Consider the following 18633-nt stretch of genomic DNA (forward strand, 5'->3'; position numbering starts at 1 on the left):
CATGCTGGGACCGGTTCCCTGCTCCCTGCCACTGAGTGGCTTTGCCCCTAGGACAGTGGTCGGCAAGCTGCGGCTCTGTTTACTACTGAGTTTGCTGACCACTGACCTAGACACTCGATTCCAATAATTACAGGCTGTTGTTGTTCCTTGTGAGTAAGCCCCTACCCCAGTGGTCAGCAAACTCATCAGTCAACTGAGCAGCAAACCACAGCTTAGGAGACGTATGTGGCTTGCGAGCCGCAGTTTGCCGACCACTGCCCTAGGGGGAGTCAGATGGATAACTTCCTCCTGGGACCCAATGAAGCTACAAATTAAAGAAAGCTAACTGTAGAACTGAGGTTTCTTCACCCACACTGGCTGGTTCTTGGTCAGGTCTGTGACCACCACCTTGAAGTCCCAGAGCGGCAGATCCCAGTGTATCAAAGGAGCAGGTTGACGCCTTCTTGCTTCTTGCTGGGTGCCCGGGTGGGTGCAGGGGAACAGCAGCTGCCTGCCTGCTGCAATGGAGGTACTGCATGCCATGGAGGTACTAAGTGTCATGGAGGCACTGAGCGTCATGGAGGCACTGAGCGTCATGAGGAACTAAGCGTCGGGGTTGGGGCAGAATGCCTTCTGTGTCAGGAGACATGAATGATTAAATCTATCCCCCCCACCACCTGATCCTAATGGGGAGGGGACCCTGTTCCCTGAGTGAAAATGAACTCTGCTTTCTGCCCGTGTGCTTGCAGGTGGGCCCAGAGCTGTGCGCACACGCCCGCGTCTGCAGACAGAAGAGGCTGGAGGGCAGGTACGGTCATTGGATCCTGAGGCTCTGATCGCAGCAGAGGGCGGGGGCCCCGGGCCCGGCCAGCTGGTCTCAGGGCCCCAGGGCAGAGGGTCATGCAGCCGGGCTTGTCCCTCCTGAACAGCAGGCTGCCTTCCGCCTGGCCGTTGGGTGTGGGGTGGCGAGCCGGCCACCATGGCGTTTCTCTGTCGGGGAGTCTTTCCTGGGAGCACACAGTGTGGCCACGCTGCCCTGTGCCCGCTGACTCCCTCCTTCCCCAAGGCCCATCGGAGCAGGATTCTGAGGCGGGAGGGCGGGCTGTACTGCAGAGAAGGCGGCCCAGGCCCAGCTGGCAGAGCTCAGAGAGAGATGGCCTCACGCGGGCAGCCACGCCAGCTCAGTCCTGCCAGACACATCCCCGTGTGCCCTCTGCAGGTGTCCGCCCCTCCCCTGCCCCGCCCTGCGTGCTTGCTGGCTGTGGGCAGGGGGAGGGGGATGGCAGAGCCAGGCCCTGCCCTGGACAGTGACCTTTTCTCGGGGAGAGACCTGACACCCAGTCGGTGGTGGAGAGCCTCCTGGGCCCTGAGAGGCCTGGGGGCAGGAGACCGCGGCTGGAAGGACCAGGGTTGGGGAGGTGCCAGGGGCTGGCTGAGGGGGTGCTCCGACCGACCTGTCCCCACGGGGGCGCACCGAGAAGGAAGGGGCCCGCAGGGGGAACGGGGAGTCAGCAGACACCCCCTTCTGTGCACACCTAAAGGCCTGTCCTCGCACCCCCGGTGGGCACAGCAGAGACCCGGGGCCACGTGTGAGACGGCGGACGGTCCATGGGACAGCCGAGGGGCCAGAGCCTGATGTGCAGGCACATCCAGCGGGTCAGGCTCCAGGCCGGACCTCAGGGCACCGGGGCGGGAAATGCTGGGGAGAGCGGGTGACCTCACGCACCAGCCAGTGTTTCCAATGCCCAGAGACGGTCCATCTGGAGACGGAAACCGGGGGCAGCGGCCAGCCGGGCGGTCAGGGAGGGGGGCTGCGTTGCCCAGGAGCACGGGTCTCCGTGGGGGTGGAGATGGTCAGCAGCCGGAGCGAGGGGAGGGCGCACAGCCCCTCACATGTCCTCCAGGCCCTGACTGCCCACTAACGGTCAGGCCCCCCATAGGTGGCTACCAATGCCTGCGCATGTCCCCCCGTGGAGGCCAAGGGCAGCCATTGCTTTCCTGACAACAAGGACCCCTGTCTGCCTCTTCCGTGCCCTGTGTGCTGTCCACACCCCTGCCTCCTGCAGGCCCTGGATGCTGCACCAGAGGCGGCCCGTGCAGAGCCAGAAGAAAGCAGGTGCATGTGCAGGTGAGTGTGCAGGTGAGTGTGTAGCCTGCCTGCGCCCCTGTGTGCGGCTGGTACCCCTGCGTGTGGCTGTGTGCGGCCGGTGCCCCTGTGTGTGGCCGGTGCCCCTGTGTGTGGCTGGTGGCCCTGCGTGGCTGGTGCCCCTGTGTGCGGCTGGTGCCCCTGTGTGCGGCCGGTGCCCCTGTGTGCGGCCGGTGCCCCTGTGTGCGACTGGTGCCCCTGTGTGCGGCTGGTGCCCCTGCGTGACTGGTGTCCCTGTGTGTGGCTGGTGCCCCTGTGTGCGGCTGGTGGCCCTGCGTGGCTGGTGCCCCTGTGTGCGGCCGGTGCCCCTGTGTGTGGCTGGTGCCCCTGTGTGCGGCTGGTGGCCCTGTGTGCGGCCGGTGCCCCTGTGTGTGGCTGGTGTCCCTGTGTGCGGCTGGTGTCCCTGTGTGCGGCTGGTGTCCCTGTGTGCGGCCGGTGCCCCTGCGTGGCTGGTGTCCCTGTGTGTGGCTGGTGCCCCTGTGTGCGGCTGGTGCCCCTGCGTGGCTGGTGTCCCTGTGTGTGGCTGGTGTCCCTGTGTGCGGCTGGTGTCCCTGTGTGCGGCCGGTGCCCCTGCGTGGCTGGTGTCCCTGTGTGTGGCTGGTGCCCCTGTGTGCGGCTGGTGGCCCTGCGTGGCTGGTGCCCCTGTGTGCGGCTGGTGGCCCTGCGTGGCTGGTGCCCCTGTGTGCGGCTGGTGTCCCTGTGTGTGGCTGGTGGCCCTGCGTGGCTGGTGCCCCTGTGTGTGGCTGCGTGTCCCTGCGTGCGGCTGGTGGCCCTGCGTGGCTGGTGCCCCTGCGCGGCTGGTGCCCCTGCGCAGCGCCCTCGGGCGGACGTGGTGGTCAGGTCGCAGTTCCAGTCCAGGCAGGCTCCACCGTCCAGCCGGCATCTGACAGTCCACTCCGGGCTTTGCTCTTCCTCACGCCGCCCGCAGGCCCAGCTCCCGTTTCCCTGGCAACCACCTCCCTTAGCCTCAGCTCTGATGACACAGGAAGGCGCTCAGACAACGGGAGGGCGCTGTCCCCCTCACCCAGGGAGGGCGCTGTCCCCTCACCCAGGGAGGGCGCTGTCCCCCTCACCCAGGGAGGGCCCTGTCCCCCTCACCCAGGGAGGCCCTGTCCCCCTCACCCAGCGCACCGCCCCCGCCCGCACCCAGGGGGATACACTGCCCCTTTCCGCCAGCCGAGCCTTCTCCCTGCTCCACCGCCTGGTGTGGGGCAGCCAGGGCACCGCATGGCACAGCTCCTCCTCAGTCCCAGCAGCAATTCCGGGTTCGAGGGCAGGGCAGTCAGTGTGCACCCTCCTCAGTCCCAGCAGCAATTCCGGGTTCGAGGGCAGGGCAGTCTGTGTGCACCCTCCTCAGTCCCAGCTGCTGTTCCGGTTTGAGGGCAGGGTAGTCAGTGAGCACCCTCAGTCCCAGCGGCGGTTCCAGGTTCGAGGGCAGGGCAGTCAGTGTGCACCCTCCTCAGTCCCAGCGGCTGTTCCGGTTTGAGGGCAGGGTAGTCAGTGAGCACCCTCAGTCCCAGCGGCGGTTCCGGTTTGAAGGCAGGGTAGTCAGTGAGCACCCTCAGTCACAGCAGCGGTTCCGGGTTGGAGGGCAGGGTAGTCACTGAGCACCCTCAGTCCCAGCGGCTGTTCTGGGTTCGAGGGCAGGGTAGTCAGTGAGCACCCTCAGTCCCAGCGGCGGTTCCGGGTTCAAGGGCAGGGCAGTCTGTGTGCACCCTCCTCAGTCCCAGCAGCGGTTCCGGGTTCGAGGGCAGGGCAGTCAGTGAGCACCCTCAGTCCCAGCGGCGGTTCCGGGTTCAAGGGCAGGGCAGTCTGTGTGCACCCTCCTCAGTCCCAGCAGCGGTTCCGGGTTCGAGGGCAGGGCAGTCAGTGAGCACCCTCAGTCCCAGCGGCGGTTCCGGGTTCAAGGGCAGGGCAGTCTGTGTGCACCCTCCTCAGTCACAGCAGCGGTTCCGGGTTCGAGGGCAGGGCAGTCAGTGTGCACCCTCCTCAGTCCCAGCAGCGGTTCCGGGTTCGAGGGCAGGGCAGTCAGTGAGCACCCTCAGTCCCAGCGGCGGTTCCGGGTTCAAGGGCAGGGCAGTCTGTGTGCACCCTCCTCAGTCCCAGCAACGGTTCCGGGTTCGAGGGCAGGGTAGTCAGTGTGCACCCTCCTCAGTCCCAGCAGCGATTCCGGGTTCGAGGGCAGGGCAGTCAGTGAGCACCCTCTGTCCCAGCGGCGGTTCTGGGTTCGAGGGCAGTGTAAGCAATGTGCAGGGACACCTCTCCAAAGGCAGGACACATCACACCGAGTCAGCAGGCGTGGCTGCTCCGTCCGGGGTCGGATTTGAACCCGGGACAGGGAAGGCACTGGGCCCTCAGGCTTCCCCACCACAGCGGTGCCTCCCCTGTCGGATCCTCTGTTTGTAACACTTACATAATAAAAAAAATACCTAACGTATACAGCTCAAAAATAAAGAAACAAAAGAACAGGTGCTGGTCCCCCCCTCCCGCCCTGAGGCTGAGTCAGCAGGTCTGGGCTGGGCCCCTGCAGGAGCCTTGGTGACCCCCTCTCCCCTGGAGGCCCAGACTGCTGCTGTGGAGAAGGCCATCCTCCCGGAGGAGGCCTGGGCCTGGAATGGGAGAGTCCTTCCGAAGACAGCGGGCCCTGCTGACCTGCTGCTGGCCCTCAGCCCACCGGGCACGAGGGAGGAGGAAGCCTGGGCCTGGAGATGGGAGACCCGTCCTTCGGAAGAAGGCGGTGCTCCTCCTGACAGCCCATGGGCATGAGGAAGGAGGAAGCCTGGGCCTGGAGATGGGAGACCCGTCCTTCGGAAGAAGGCGGTGCTCCTCCTGACAGCCCATGGGCATGAGGAAGGAGGAAGCCTGGGCCTGGAGATGGGAGACCCGTCCTTCGGAAGAAGGCGGTGCTCCTCCTGACAGCCCATGGGCATGAGGAAGGAGGAAGCCTGGGCCTGGAGATGGGAGACCCGTCCTTCGGAAGAAGGTGGGCTCCTCCTGACAGCCCACGGGCACGGGGAAGGAGGAAGCCACGGTCCAGGTATGTGTGTGTTAAAGCCGCCTGTCCTTGTGGTCCTGACCAAAGCTGTGAGGTTAACACCTAGCACTCGCTAAGCAGACAGACAGGTAGTCCTCAGATTCCGTGGGACCACCTACGTCTTTTTGAGGTGACTTCGGCAGCTCCCGTCCTATCTTATAAAGGGGGGATGTGCTAATTGACCCTCACACCGCCGCAGACATGGTGGCGCCCACAGCCAATAAGGAGGGAATATGCTAATTGCTGACCCCCCTCAAAGATCATGGCACCCGCAGCCGATAAGGGCGGCATATTCTAATGGACTACCACATCCTCAAAGATGGTGGCACCCACAGCCACAATATGGCAGCACCCAGCCCCCTCAGCCCAGCCAGAGTGGCAGGAGCACTGCTCCACACACCTACCTCTGGAGTCCCCTAGAGCCCTTAGCTCCCAAGCAGCCCATGGCTGGCACGAGGCACTGGCAAGTCTTGGATGGCAGCTGCCCAGTTACCCAGGGCCAGTCCGAGGCACAGGCAAGGCTCAGTGGCGGCTGCCCAGCTACCCAGGGCCGGCTGAAGCCTATGCAGCGGGCAGTGGCAGCAGCAGAGGTGTGATGGGGTCTCCTCCCGCCCTGAGGTCTCCTGGACTGAGAGAGGAGGCAAGCCAGACTAAGGGACCCACGCCCTCACAGTGCATGAATTTTCATGAGCTGGGCCTCTAGCTTATTTATTTTTAAAAAGTTGCTTCATTTTGACATGTGTACATATGTGCTTTATGTTTTTTATTATTTATTTCCCACAGGTAAAGGTCAGGAATGGCTACCTTTCTTTTCATTTGTTTACTGTTCCACTTCATTCCTGTGGTGTCTGTGCTCCACGTGAGTGACGTAGGCGCCTATGCGGTTGGGTTCCCACTTGCGGCGACAATCGTTTGCATCGAGCGGTGGGAGCGGGCCTCGACGTGGCCGGGGACCTCTGTACTGCGTTTATCCCCTGTCACGGCCCCTGAGCTTAGTCGCTTTAACGGTGTGTGAGGCCGTGCACAGAGGCCGTCTGGGGCGGAGCACAGGGCTCTGTGGGAATGGCCGCCACAAGCTGAGACGTTGCCCGTCCATGTGGCCCGACCAGCTGTCGGGCTTCCCCTGACATCGCTGAGTGGCATTGTCATGCTTCATTGCCCTGATGTTTTCACGTTCGTGCGTGCTCTTCTCTGGGACAGACCAAGCAGGTCAGACGTTGATGCTGAAAACGGAAGGTGAGCCGAGCTTGTTCCAGGCACAGCCATGGACACGTCACGGCCAACCTTCTCCTCCAGCCCCGAGGGCACTGCTGCTGCGCCCTGCTCCCTGGAGGTCAGACGGTGTCAGCTCCTGGAGAAGGTGAGCATCTGGGTGCGTCGGGAACGCTACAGGGGCAGGTTCTCCTGGTGCTTCCTGTAGGGCCAGCCCAACCAGGACAGAGTCTTGTCCGTGACTGGGAAGACGGAGCCTCACGGGGCATTTGCACAGCCTGTGGGAACACGGGGACCCTGGTTTGGCCTTTCCAGAGCAGGGCCAGGGAGGCATGGGGGAGTGGGCTCACACCGAGTGGCGCCCCGAGGACTGAGGTGTAAGGACACGGGTACATGGCAGGGCCGCCCATGAGACAGGGAACTCTGGTTTGGGGCCATTGGTAGAATGGCGGGGCTTGGGCGCCATCTGAGGGAGGTGCCACAGGTCTCGGCCTGAGGGGCGCTGCGGTCCCATGGAGACCCCTCAGGTAGGCTTGGTGATGCAACAGGCTGTGGGCACTCGGGGTGCAGATGGAAACAGATGGGGGCGGGGGAAGGAGGATGAGAAAGGAGAGCGCTGTGAGGACAGAAAGTGCCTACTGTGTCCGAGGCAGCCTTGGTACTTGGTTTGGCGACATGAGCGCCTTGGAGAAGTTACAAGGGCCTGCTCCCAGGTGGGGGACGTGAGGAGATGAGAGGTGAGCAAACACACGGCTCCTGGAGCCTGCACTCCCCAGAAGCTTGGCTTCAGGGAACCGAGACCTGGCCGTAGCCGCAGAGGGGGGTGCACTGAGGGACGCGCTGTGAGGGTGTGGCCCCCGGACAAGAGGCGGGAGCACAGGACGCAGTCCCAGGCCCTGAGGACCCTGAGGCGGTGCAGGGGTGACTGTGAAGGAGACATTGGAGGGGCCTGGGGGGGGTGAAGGTGAGGCGTGCACAGCAGGGTTCAGGCAGCACTGGGTCTGCGGGAAGACTCCATGCTCACTCCTGCTCCCGGCCTCACCGCTGTGGCCGTGGAGCTCTGTGGGGGGAGTGACAGCAGCTTCCGAGTGAAAGCCGCCATCATCCATCAGGGAGACCGAGACTGGGTGACCCAGCAAGGGGAGAGAACTGGACCGTTTGGGCACAGGTGCGTGAGAGGGCAGCTGTTATATGGAGGACCAGACAGCCGGCCGGTGATGGGGGCAGGGGGTCCAGGGCTTGGGTTGGGGTGATGGCGGCAGCTGGCGTCATGGGCCTGAGTGGCCACCGAGCTCAGACAGAGGGCTTCTCAAAGACATTCCCTGTTTCAGGACCAGAGCGGCGCAGGGAGCCAGGAGAGCTGGGCAGGTTTGCCTGGCTGGGACCTGATTGGGGTGATGTAGAGCATCTGTCAGTCTCGGGCCTGCACGTGAGGCTGGCCCGGTCACTCCCACCTGCGGGTGAGGAGGCTGTGCTCGGGGCCCTGAGACGAGGACCAGAGGGCGCCCTGGGTCAGCAGAGAAGAGCTCCCTGTGGGTCTGGCGGGGGGGCGGGGTGTGTGTCTCACAGACCTCACAGCGGCCTGGCGGCTGGTCAGAGTGCAGGCAGAAACATGAGGCGAGGCTGCAGCATCTTCCTGAGGCCACAGGCCCAGGCCACCCCGGGTAACTGGCAGGACCTCTTAGGTTTGGGGGCACAGGGTCCAGTCCCTGAGTGTCTGCCATTGCTACCTGGCCACGACCCGCAACCTAGAACTCAGGTCTCTGTGCAGGAGCCGTGTTCTTCCCAGGCTCCTTCCCCCGTTTGGGAGGTGGGGCCGTAGGAAGAGCTGAGACACATGGGGACGGGGGATGAGGTGGACCGCGACTGGAAACGGAAGACCCAAGCCCTTCCTGCACACGGGCCCTTCAGCCACCAGGCAGAGACGGCAGGATTCCGGAGCTTCTTTGGGACACGTCCCTGGTTTCCACCTGGGAGACTAGGGCCTCAGACCCCTTCTGTCCCCTTAAGAAGGAGGGGACGGGGTAGAGGGGACGGTTCTTTGAGCTGCGAGAACCACAGGATCCCAGGGACAGGAAGCTGCCACAGGCACAGTTTGTGACATTCACTTGGTGGCCGGGCAGGACTCCGTGGGCGCTCCCTGCAGGACTCGGTGGGCGCTCCGGGCAGGACTCGGTGGGCGCTCCGGGCAGGACTCCGTGGGTGCTCCTCTGTGGGAAACGCACTCTGGGGGCCGGCGGGCACCTGAGTGGCCCAGAAGGAGCCCTGGGACCTGCCCTGTCAGTCACTGGGAGGGCTTGTGGCTGCTCTCCCTGGACAAAAGGCAGGGCCTGAGCTCTGGCCGGGATGTGTAGGGACCGGGGGCAGGTCCCCCAGGACAGCGGGCTGGGCAAGACCTCCTGGCAGACGCTCTGGGGCTGTGCGCAGCCCTGGCGGTCCTCCCCCGTCTCTGCTTCTGTGGGCCCTGCTCCCGGGGGCCTCCCCTCAGGGAGGACGGGCACGGTTCACCCAAGAGGAATGAGGAGGAAAACCGCGCCTTCTCCCCACAAGAGGCTGACTGTCTGTGCCTTCCCAGGCTCCCTCTCCTGGCTCGGAACCCGGCTCTGCAGCCCAGCTCCAGGACGCCGAGTTGACGTGATGGAAGAGAAGGAGCCCAGCGTGGCCTGTGGAGGCCGGGACGGCCTGCAGGAGACCCGGCTGCCCTCGGTGGCACCCTCACCAGCTCCTGCCCTCGGTGAGTCTGTGCGGGCCTCTCCTCCGGCTGGGATCTGTTTTAGGATCCGTCTATGGCAGGCTACACGCTGTCCTGGTCAAAGGCAGGAGGAGGCCAGGCCCCCAGGTCTCCTCTCTCAGGGACCGACTGGGAGGTGGGCTCAGGGCAGCCTGTGGGCAGGCTGGGGCAGGCGTGCTGACATCCCCTACTCACAGGTGCTGCTCTGCCGGCACTGGCCCTCTGGTCTGTGTGTTCTGCCCGGCTGTGCTGGTCTTCACCAGCAGTGCCGCCTCTGAACAGGTGTGTGAGGGACAAAGGCCCCGGCCCTTGCTTCTGACCTGCTGGCTGAGCTAAGATGCAGAATGGGAGTGGTCCGGGTGTACAGATGCTCAGGGACCTCAGTGAGAATGCTCGCTCTCGGGTCTCTCCTCCACATCTCCCTTCCTCCCACATGGGGAAGGAGCCTGTGTGCCTGTGAGTCTGTGATGATGGGGAGGGGGAACCAGGACGCACCTCTGTGGCTCACAGCGCCCCAGGTGGTCTCTGTGGGAAGGACACCTCTTTACATTTATTTTTCCTCACAGTTCACATTCAGTATGGCTTGGTATTAGTCGCAGGTGTGCAGCCTAGAGCCGGTGTTGGCAAACTGCGGCTCACGAGCCACATATGGCCCTTTGGCCCCTTGACAAAATACCACAGCCTGGGCGAGTCTATTTTGAAGAAGTGGCATTAGAAAAAGTTTAAGTTTAAAAATTTTCTCTCAAAAGAAATTTCAATCCTTGTACTGTTGTTATTTGGCTCTGTTGACTAATGAGTTTGCCGACCACTGGCCTAGCGGTTAGACAATCATGTACTTGAGAAAGTGTTCTCCCCAATCTCCAGCACCTTCCTGGCACCACACGCACTCATTACAGCATTTTGAAGTATAATCCCTGTGCTGTACAGTACAGCACCATGACTCTGTTGTAACGGCCAATTTGTATTTCTCAGTCCCTTCCCTTCTTCACCCAGTCCCACCCCCCCTCCTTGACAGCCATCCATCTTGTTCTCTGTGTCTGAGTCTGTTTCTGCTTTGCTTTTTCATGTGTGTTTTGCTTTCGATTCCGTATGTGAGTGCAGTCCAAGGTAGTTGTCTTTCTCTGACTTATTCCTCTGAGCACAACACCTTCTGGGTCCATTTACGTGAAGCCTCTCTGCGTCTTGACTCACCTCCCTTGTCTGAGCTGTGCTCCTTCCCCGTCTCTGCTTCTGTGGGCCATGCTCCTGGGACTGCAGCGGACACTCTCCTCTGGGGCTTGTCTGTCATGCTGACTGAAGACTTCACACGCTCTGTCCAGGTCAGTGGCATACTGTGCAATGTCTGCCTTGTCCCAGACAATGTGAGCACCGTGGCCACATAACCCTCCCCTCAAAAACACTAAACACAACAGAATGACCAAGAATGCAGTGGTCCCAGGTGGCCAATGTGACCGACTGATGAGTTTCCTGAGGTGAGTACGAAAATGGGATTGTGGGTCAGAAACTATGAAAATTAGCGGTGGCCTTGAGTAGACGGTTACAGTGGAATGATGGCCAAAATGAGTCGTATTAAAGGGGGTGGAAATGGTCTCAGGAGAAGCTGAAGCAGTTGGCTTTGAAATGAAAAGCTGCAAAATGACGCGTGGGACAGAGGTTGGGCTTCCCCCATTGGGTGTGGGATGGTCCAGTGAGCAAAGAGCAGGTGACACTAGGAGACGCCTCATAAGCCCAGGAGCGAAGTCCCTGCGCAGGTGTGAGGCACGGACCCCGAGCACAGGTGGCTGGCTGCACTCTGGAGCAGTGTGCTCAGGGGAAGCGGACAGGGTCACCGAAATAACAGGTCCACAGGGTTTGGGAAACACTGAGAAGCTCGACCTCATGGCACCTGTGTGCGGCTGGCAGTCGAAGGGGAGGTCACTGGGATGGAGCAGGACTGCTAGTGAGGGAGGTAGTGGTGTAGGCAGAATGCGAGGGAACGTGACAGGCAGTGCCCGCTGGTTACGCAGTTACATAAACAGTTCACTAAGGTTTGTATTTTTCTCATCGAAGCTCAGGTACAAGCAGGGCTGTGTCCCTATGGGGCACAGAGGAGAGCAGCAAGGGTGGTGAAGGGAGCAGGAGAGTTGTGTTGGGGCGATTGTGTACCCGGGGTGGGCTGGGTGAGAAGAGGCCCGGTGGAAGGCGGAGGAGGCTGTGGGCTCTGCACGGAGTCACCAGAGAGGGTCAGGGCTGTCTAAGCAGATGCAGAGGAAGGGAGGGCGCTAGACCTCCAGGGGAGGGTGTTGAAGTGGTAAGAGAGGGGAATGCTAGAAAGGACATCATGGAGGGACCTGCGCTTCCTGGAACCCTGCACGACCTTGGGCAGGGGGATGCTCGGCTGGGCGGCGGGAGCGCTTCTGAAAGGCAGCGGGGCCCCAGGTTGTACATGCCGGGCTCCTGTGCCCTGTGGTCCCGGGGGTTTTTGAGGGTGAGGGCTGAGAGGACCGAGGGCCACAGGAGACCAGTGTGTCACAAGCTGGGGCGGGGGTAGGGTGCTTCCAGGCACGGGTACAGGCCTCCTGGTGGGCGGAGCAGCGGCCAGGGCCACAGAAATCTCCAAATGCCTGCCGGGTCCCCCAGCTGATAGTTTGCAGCTGGATCCAGAGTGAACTCCAGCAGGTGCTGGCAGAGAAGCTGGCAGAAACCGCACTGTGCGTCAGTGCGCATGCCCAGAACTCGCCAATGAACACGCAGAACGGGCTCTTGCTTACGTCATTCCTGTGCGCCTGATTCGCTGGTCTCTGTGTTTAGGATACAGGTCTCCGTGTTTAGGGTTCCGAGGGCCACTTCCCCCGAGTTTTTCCGCGGTCCCTCCATTAGGCGATCCTCCTCGCCACCCGGTCAGCCTTCCCGGGCCTGGTCCCTCCGGCTCCCCCGGCCCCGGGCGGAAACCACGGCTTCTCCTCCGCCATGGAAGGAGGAGGGTGCGGTTCCTCCGGCCAGCAGAGGGCAGCAGAGTGCCGTGCGCCGCCAGCCTCCCTCTTCCCCCGCCTCTCGGAGTTGGAAAAAACACCGGAGCTGAGAAAAGGCCCACAGCCCTTTCCGCCACTGCTACTGGCACTGTCTTCCCGCACGGGAGGGCCCGGCAGCTCTTGGGGCCCAGTTGTTCCTTCAGTGGCCAGGGCGCAGTTCCCTCTGTGAACAGAAACACTTGGCTTTTCAATTAGACTGTTCTTCCAAGGTCCTTCCTACCTTCCTTAGCAACTTCTATTCATGCTCTTCCAAGGGCCATAGTCACAGGCTTTTATCAACTTTTTTTTCTTTTAATATATTTTATTGATTTTTTACAGAACGGAAGGGAGAGGGATAGGGAGTTAGAAACATTGACGAGAGAGAATTATCGATTAGCTGCCTCCTGCACACCCCTCACTGGGGATGTGCCTGCAACCAAGGTACATGCCCTTGACTGGAATGGAACCCTGGACCCTCCACTCCACAGGCAGGCGCGCTATCCATTGAGCAAAACCGGTTGGGGCTCCCTAACTTTCTTTAGGTTTTATGGGCCTTTTTCAATATAGTGTTCAATAATGAGTCACTCAAACCTCACTAGGAAGTGTTTAGGAAACATAATAAAAATAAAGTAATTCAAACCACAGTCCCATCTCCCAATATTGACCATTAACAGTGTTTTGTGATCAATTTCTTAGAGATTGCTCATCAGACACCAGGTGCGTTTTAAATATAGTGAGGGTCCTTTTGCATCAGGACTTCCCCCTCCCCTTGGTAAACCTGGGTAGGCCTTTTGGAAAGTCGTTCTTTTTAGTTATGTGACTGGGAAATAAGGGAGGCGCACTGCAGACGGCTGAGTGTGTGAGTCTGAGGCAGAAGGTGCAGAGGCCTGTGGACCAGAAGCAGCACCCTCCGTGTGTGAGAGCAGGGGCATCCCTATGGTAGAGCAGGGGCGGCAGAGCAGGCGGCTGCCCTCTACCCTCAGCACTTGGAGCAGTGCCAGCACCTAGCTGTGCTCAGGGAATACTGAGAGATGCTTTCCAATTTTACTCTTGTGATTTTTTAAAATATATTTTATTGATTTTTTTTTTTTACAGAGAGAAAGGGAGGATAGGGAGCTAGAAACATTGATGAGAGAGAAACATCGACCAGCTGCCTCTTGCACACCCCCTACTGGGGATGTACCCGCAACCAAGGTACATGCCCTTGACCAGAATCGAACCTGGGACCTTTCAATCCACAGGCCGATGCTCTATCCACTGAGCCAAACCAGTTTCAGCTGTTTTTTTGTTTTGTTTTGTTTTGTTTTTGTTTTTTTGTATATATCTAAAATCCATCTCTTTTTTTTAAGAGAGAACATTTTCATGTTTTTTAATATATTTTATTCATTTTTCACAGAGAGGAAGGGAGTGGGATAGAAAGCTAGAAACATTGATGAGAGAGAAACATCAATCATCTGTCTCTTGCACACCCCTTACTGGGGATGTGCCCGCAACCAATGTACATGCCTTTGACCGGAATCGAACCTGGGACCTTTCAGTCTGCAGGCTGACACTCTATCCACTGAGCCAAACCAGTTTCGGCTGTTGTGTGTGTATGTGTGTGTGTGTGTTTTAATATCTAAAATCCATCCTTTGCTAGTCCTAAATTATTATAATGTACAAACAGTTTTCTACATGTTTGCTTTCTTTTTTAATTTGCCTCTTTGTGTGTCATCATTTCTCTATGTCATAAGCATTTCTTAACATCAGATTTTCTGACTTAGGTTCCTGGGTAAAAGAATGTAGCAACTTGTAGGATCCTATGCAAGGCAAATTGTCTAAACTGTGGGTATAGATTTTTTTTTACAGTTTTCATACCATTATTGTTTACTAGAGGCCCGGTTCACAAAATTCATGCATGGCGGGGGGGGGAGTTCCCCCATCAACCAGCCCTGCCTGCACCCTCTCCAATCCAGGACCCCTCAGGGATGTCTAACTGCCCTCTCACAATCCGGAACCACTGGCTCCTAACTGCTCACCTGCCTGATTGCCCCTAACTGCCCCCCCATTTGCTGGCCTGATCACCCCCAACTGCCCCCCACCAGCCAGGTCACCCCTAACTTAAGGTGACCAGATGCCCCGCTTTGGGCAGGACTGTCCCGATTTTTAACAATTTGTCCCGCATCCCGCGGCGTTTTTAAAAAGTCCCAATGTTTGGAAAGATTCTTTACAAATTGTTAAAAAATCGGGACTGTCCCACCAATAGCGGGACATCTGGTCACCTTACCCTAACTGCCCCCCACCCCCGCCAGCCTGGTCACCCCTTACTAACCCCCCTGCCAGCCTGGTCACCTCCAACTGCCCCCACTGTGGGCCTGGTGTCCCCATGCAGCCTGCTGCTTGGTCATTTGCTCACCCCTCACTAACCCCCCTGCCAGCCTGGTCGCCCCATGCAGCCTGCTTGGTTGTCCATTTAGTTGCGATGGTTGCTTAGGCCTTTATATATATGTGTGTGTGTATGTGTGTGTGTATATATACATATACATATATATATATATATATATATATATATATATTTCAAAAACTGTTTAGGAGTAGTGCAAGAAACATTTGGCTCAGTACCAGAAAAGTTGAATTTCAAGAAAATACGGGAATGGTATACTACCAACCATAAAAACTTAACAATGGCTGTAAAAATGAAAGTGACATGCAAACATGTTGAAAGTGCTTGGGATGTGGGTGACTACACTTCTTTGTCTTTTTTCTGTCTTTTTAAGTGGCTAAAATCAGACCAATTTCCCTTAGAGCCTGAGGAGAAAATAATGGAGTCATTAAATGGTAAATCTCAGTGGGTTCTGTAAATTCCCAGGCCCACTGAACAGAAGCAGGGAGCGGTTGGCCCTTAAAATGGGGATGCTGGAGGACAGACAAAACAAGTGGATTTCCTATGTTGAAAATACAATGTTAAGCAAAAACAAAGCCAAAATGATAGCTCCCGGCCTTCAGAAGGTAACAGTATGATGTTTCTCTTTGAGATAGGAGTCACGGTTTATTTCTGCTTTTTATCTCCATTATCAAATATTGCGTTTTGCCGAAACTGGTTTGGCTCAGTGATAGAGCGTTGGCCTGCGGACTGAAAGGTCCCGGGTTCGATTCCGGTCAAGGGCATGTACCTTGGTTGTGGGTACATCCCCAGTAGGGGATGTGCAGGAGGAAGCTGATCAATGTTTCTCTTTCATCGATGTTTCTAACTATCCCTCTCTCTTCCTCTCTGTGAAAAATCAATGAAATATATTTTTTAAAAATATTGCGTTTTCACTCTTTAAGACTATATAGACTATTAAGAAGAAAAAGGAATAAAAAAATAAAAGAAAATAATAAAAGAAAAAAGAAAAAAAGAAAAAGGAATAAAAATTATTCGAGTCCTTACAAATGATTCTTAGAACGGCTAATGCACACGAAAAACCTGAGTTTAATACTAGATGTTGCAATCACAATGTAGTAAGAATCTCCTTCTGTGAGCAATTCACCTTTATGGATGGGAAGACCTCTAAAGAAATGGATTACAAATTATTAATGGTCATTGGCGGGTGATAAAACTGGGGTTTAGGTTACTTTATTATATGTTATCAGTCCTCCAAATATTCTACTTTGAGGTTTGAGTGCTTAGGCCAACTCAAAAATAAACGGGTCAAAGCCAATGAGAAGACCATTCAGAGAATGAGAAATACTTGAGGCTAAGGAACCAAGGCACCTCATTTTCTGTAGGACTGCCAAGAATGGGACAGTCCAGCCCCAGGAAGGAACCGGCCAGCTCCTGTGCAGAAACAATTGAGCCATTCTTCCAGAAATGGCTGCCAGCATTTTTTCCAAACACAAAAGGAGGGGGGAGAGAAGACGTAATGGCTCCATGCTGCCACCTGCTGACCAGAGAAACTCAAAGCCATGATTCTTGCTAGAAAATTCAATTTTTCCCTAGATTTCCAAAATAACAGGACAGAGAATGTCTCAAAAAACATACCTAATGACAGTGATGGTCAGAAAAAGGAGACATTAGCCCAAGAGACCCGTATGAAATCACACCAGCACCACCTCTTCCATAGTCCCACCTTCGGAACCTGAGTGATAGACTAAAGTGTCTGGTCCCAGAGCCCAGCCCAGAGGATCCAGGGCTGCGTTTCCATTGGAGGGTTCTAGTCCTGCCTTTGGAGGGAAAGAGAGGGTAGGGGAAGTCTCTGAGCCTCTCTCAGGTAGATGTTTACCCGGATAACCTGTTGCAAACTTTCAGCTGATAGACAGGACCTGTGATGTCCAGGTCCTGTGGCCTGACTGCCCAAGCCGCCTCACTTAGGGGTCCCTGCTCACCCTGTGCCTGCCCTAGCCTTTGTACTGGCTAGTACCTTGGCACTACCACCTACCTGCTCTCAGACCTCATTCTTGACAAACCTCCTAATGATATCAGGGCCCGGAACCCTAACTGGGTCAACAACCATGGAGCCTCTGACCTCGGGTTATTTTCCATCTGATCACCTGAGCATCACCACACACAGGATCATGCCTTGAGCCAAAGGAAACCACCTGTCCTTCCATGATGTCCGCTTCTAGCATTCCCCTCTGTCAACACGTCTCCACTATGCAAGGCTCCACCAGCTCCCTCCTTCTAATCTCTCTGCTTAAATAACCTTCATCATCATGGGGGCCTACAGCTAGAACCCAGCAACCTTCCTCACTTCCACAGGCCCCTGCTTACCCATATACATAGGCCTATAAACTCCCCTCTTACATGCCTCTCCCCCTTCCACACTGTCCTGCTGAGCCGCAATAAGGGACACATCCCGGTATGTGAGCACCAGAGCATGGATGACAAAAATACCAACCTCACTGAATTTTTTCATCTTAATGTATGGTACATGAACTCAGGCATGAAGGGTTTTTTTGTTGTTTTTTTGTAAATATACTTTATTGATTTTTTAGAGAGGAAGGGAGAGAGAGAATTACGAACATCCATTAGCTGTCCCCTGCACACCCCCCACTGGGGATGTGCCCACAACCAAGGTAAGTGCCCTTGACCACGATCAAACCTGGGACCCCTCAGTACGCAGGCCGATGCTCTATCCACTGAGCCAAACCGGTTTTGGTGAATCTCACTGAATTGTTTATCTTATATCCACCACCAGGAGACTACTGCCTCTCACTGTCACCCTCTTCCAACCTCCATGACGACCTCACTCCCCGGCACCCTCTTCCATTCAGTGGAGAAGACAGCAGCAGTGAGGTGACTTCTCACAGGTTCCCAAATCCATCGCCCAGGCTGTTGCCCTGACGGTCTCTGCCGCACCGAGCACACCTGCCCTGACTGCAGCCAGCCTCACCTGTGCCCGGGCTGCCATGTCTTCCCCTGCTCATACCACCCCTCCTCCCTCCCGGACCCTCACTGAGCAGGAAGGGAGAGGAACCCAGGGAAGCTACAGAGCCTGCACGTGGCTTCCAAGGAATCACGGTGTTAGAAGCCAGGCTGTTTGCTTTTCAGTGCGTTCATTATTGTTCCCCAAACAAGAGGGCACGCCCCCAAGGCAGGCAGCAGACACCCCTAAGACCCTGGGGGCACTGAGCACAGACAGTGCTCCAGACGTGGCCCGGGCCTCAGAGGGGATGCTGAAAGTGAGGGTGGAGGACCAGGGGTTTCAGGGAGCGCTGGGTCCTCACTCCTGCTCCCATTCCTCCTCCTGATCTGAGACCAAACCTCAAGCAGCCTCTGGCAGCGACCTCACTGGGTTCCTGCTCTCACGCCCCAAACCCTGCCATCTGAGCGCAGCACGAGGTCCTGTTAGCAACTTACCTGATTCCCCTGGACTTCTAAGCCCTGTTACTGTGCTTCCGAGAACTGCACTAGAGAAGTAGTCTGCTTGGGGATTTGTGAGCAGGTTCTTTCCAATTTACTGATATCTCTCACCTGCGCGTTTGACACCTGAAGCGGGGCAGGGGCAGGGGAGCGGATATTGGGAGGGCGGGGCGGTTAGACCTGGCTGGGCAAAAGTGGTTACAAAGCTAACTTCAGTTTCTGTGGACAGCAGAGGGCAGTGGCGCATCGTGCTCCACACCAGGCCTCCTCTCCCCCGCCCTTTGTGCCTGAAAAAAGTGACTTGAGTCTTCTCTAAATTGGAAGGTACTTTCCCTGTCCCAGCAGCCTCAGCTGCCTTAGAGACCCCCTGCACTCCATTGCTGCCTCAGGAGCTCACAAGTGAAAACTCATACACACACCTCAGAACTTTACCTTCCAGACTGCCTTCTCTTAAAAAAAATATATATATATATATTTTATTAATTTTTTACAGAGAAGAAGGGAGAGGGAGAGAGAGTTAGAAACATCGATGAGAAACATCCACCAGCTGCCTGCACACCCCCCACTGGGGATGTGCCCGCAACCAATGTACATGCCCTTGACCCGAATCCAGCCTGGGACCTTTCAGTCCGCAGGCTGACACTCTATCCACTGAGCCAAACCGGTTTCGGCCAGATCGCCTTTTCCTCTCACCTGCTGCCAGGGTGGTCAGCAGCACTT

At 57.3% G+C, this 18633-nt stretch overlaps 1 long non-coding RNA gene across 3 annotated transcripts; it reads left to right on the top strand.

Annotated features, from left to right (window-relative positions):
* The first annotated feature begins 598 nt into the window (after positions 1-598).
* Positions 599-14514, top strand: LOC311615756. Of its 3 annotated transcripts, XR_014793792.1 has the most exons (5): positions 599-787; positions 1920-2095; positions 4685-5162; positions 5943-6519; positions 8947-14514. It is a non-coding gene; the product is annotated as an uncharacterized lncRNA (long non-coding RNA). The 3 variants fall into 3 exon arrangements; XR_014793793.1 differs by lacking the exons at positions 599-787; positions 1920-2095 and having other exon boundaries at positions 2714-5162; XR_014793794.1 differs by lacking the exons at positions 599-787; positions 1920-2095 and having other exon boundaries at positions 2714-5162; positions 6360-6519.
* Positions 14515-18633: the final 4119 nt, after the last annotated feature.

Source organism: Pipistrellus hanaki (assembly GCF_964339955.1).
Source record: "Pipistrellus hanaki genome assembly, chromosome: X".
Classification (NCBI taxonomy): domain Eukaryota; kingdom Metazoa; phylum Chordata; class Mammalia; order Chiroptera; family Vespertilionidae; genus Pipistrellus; species Pipistrellus hanaki.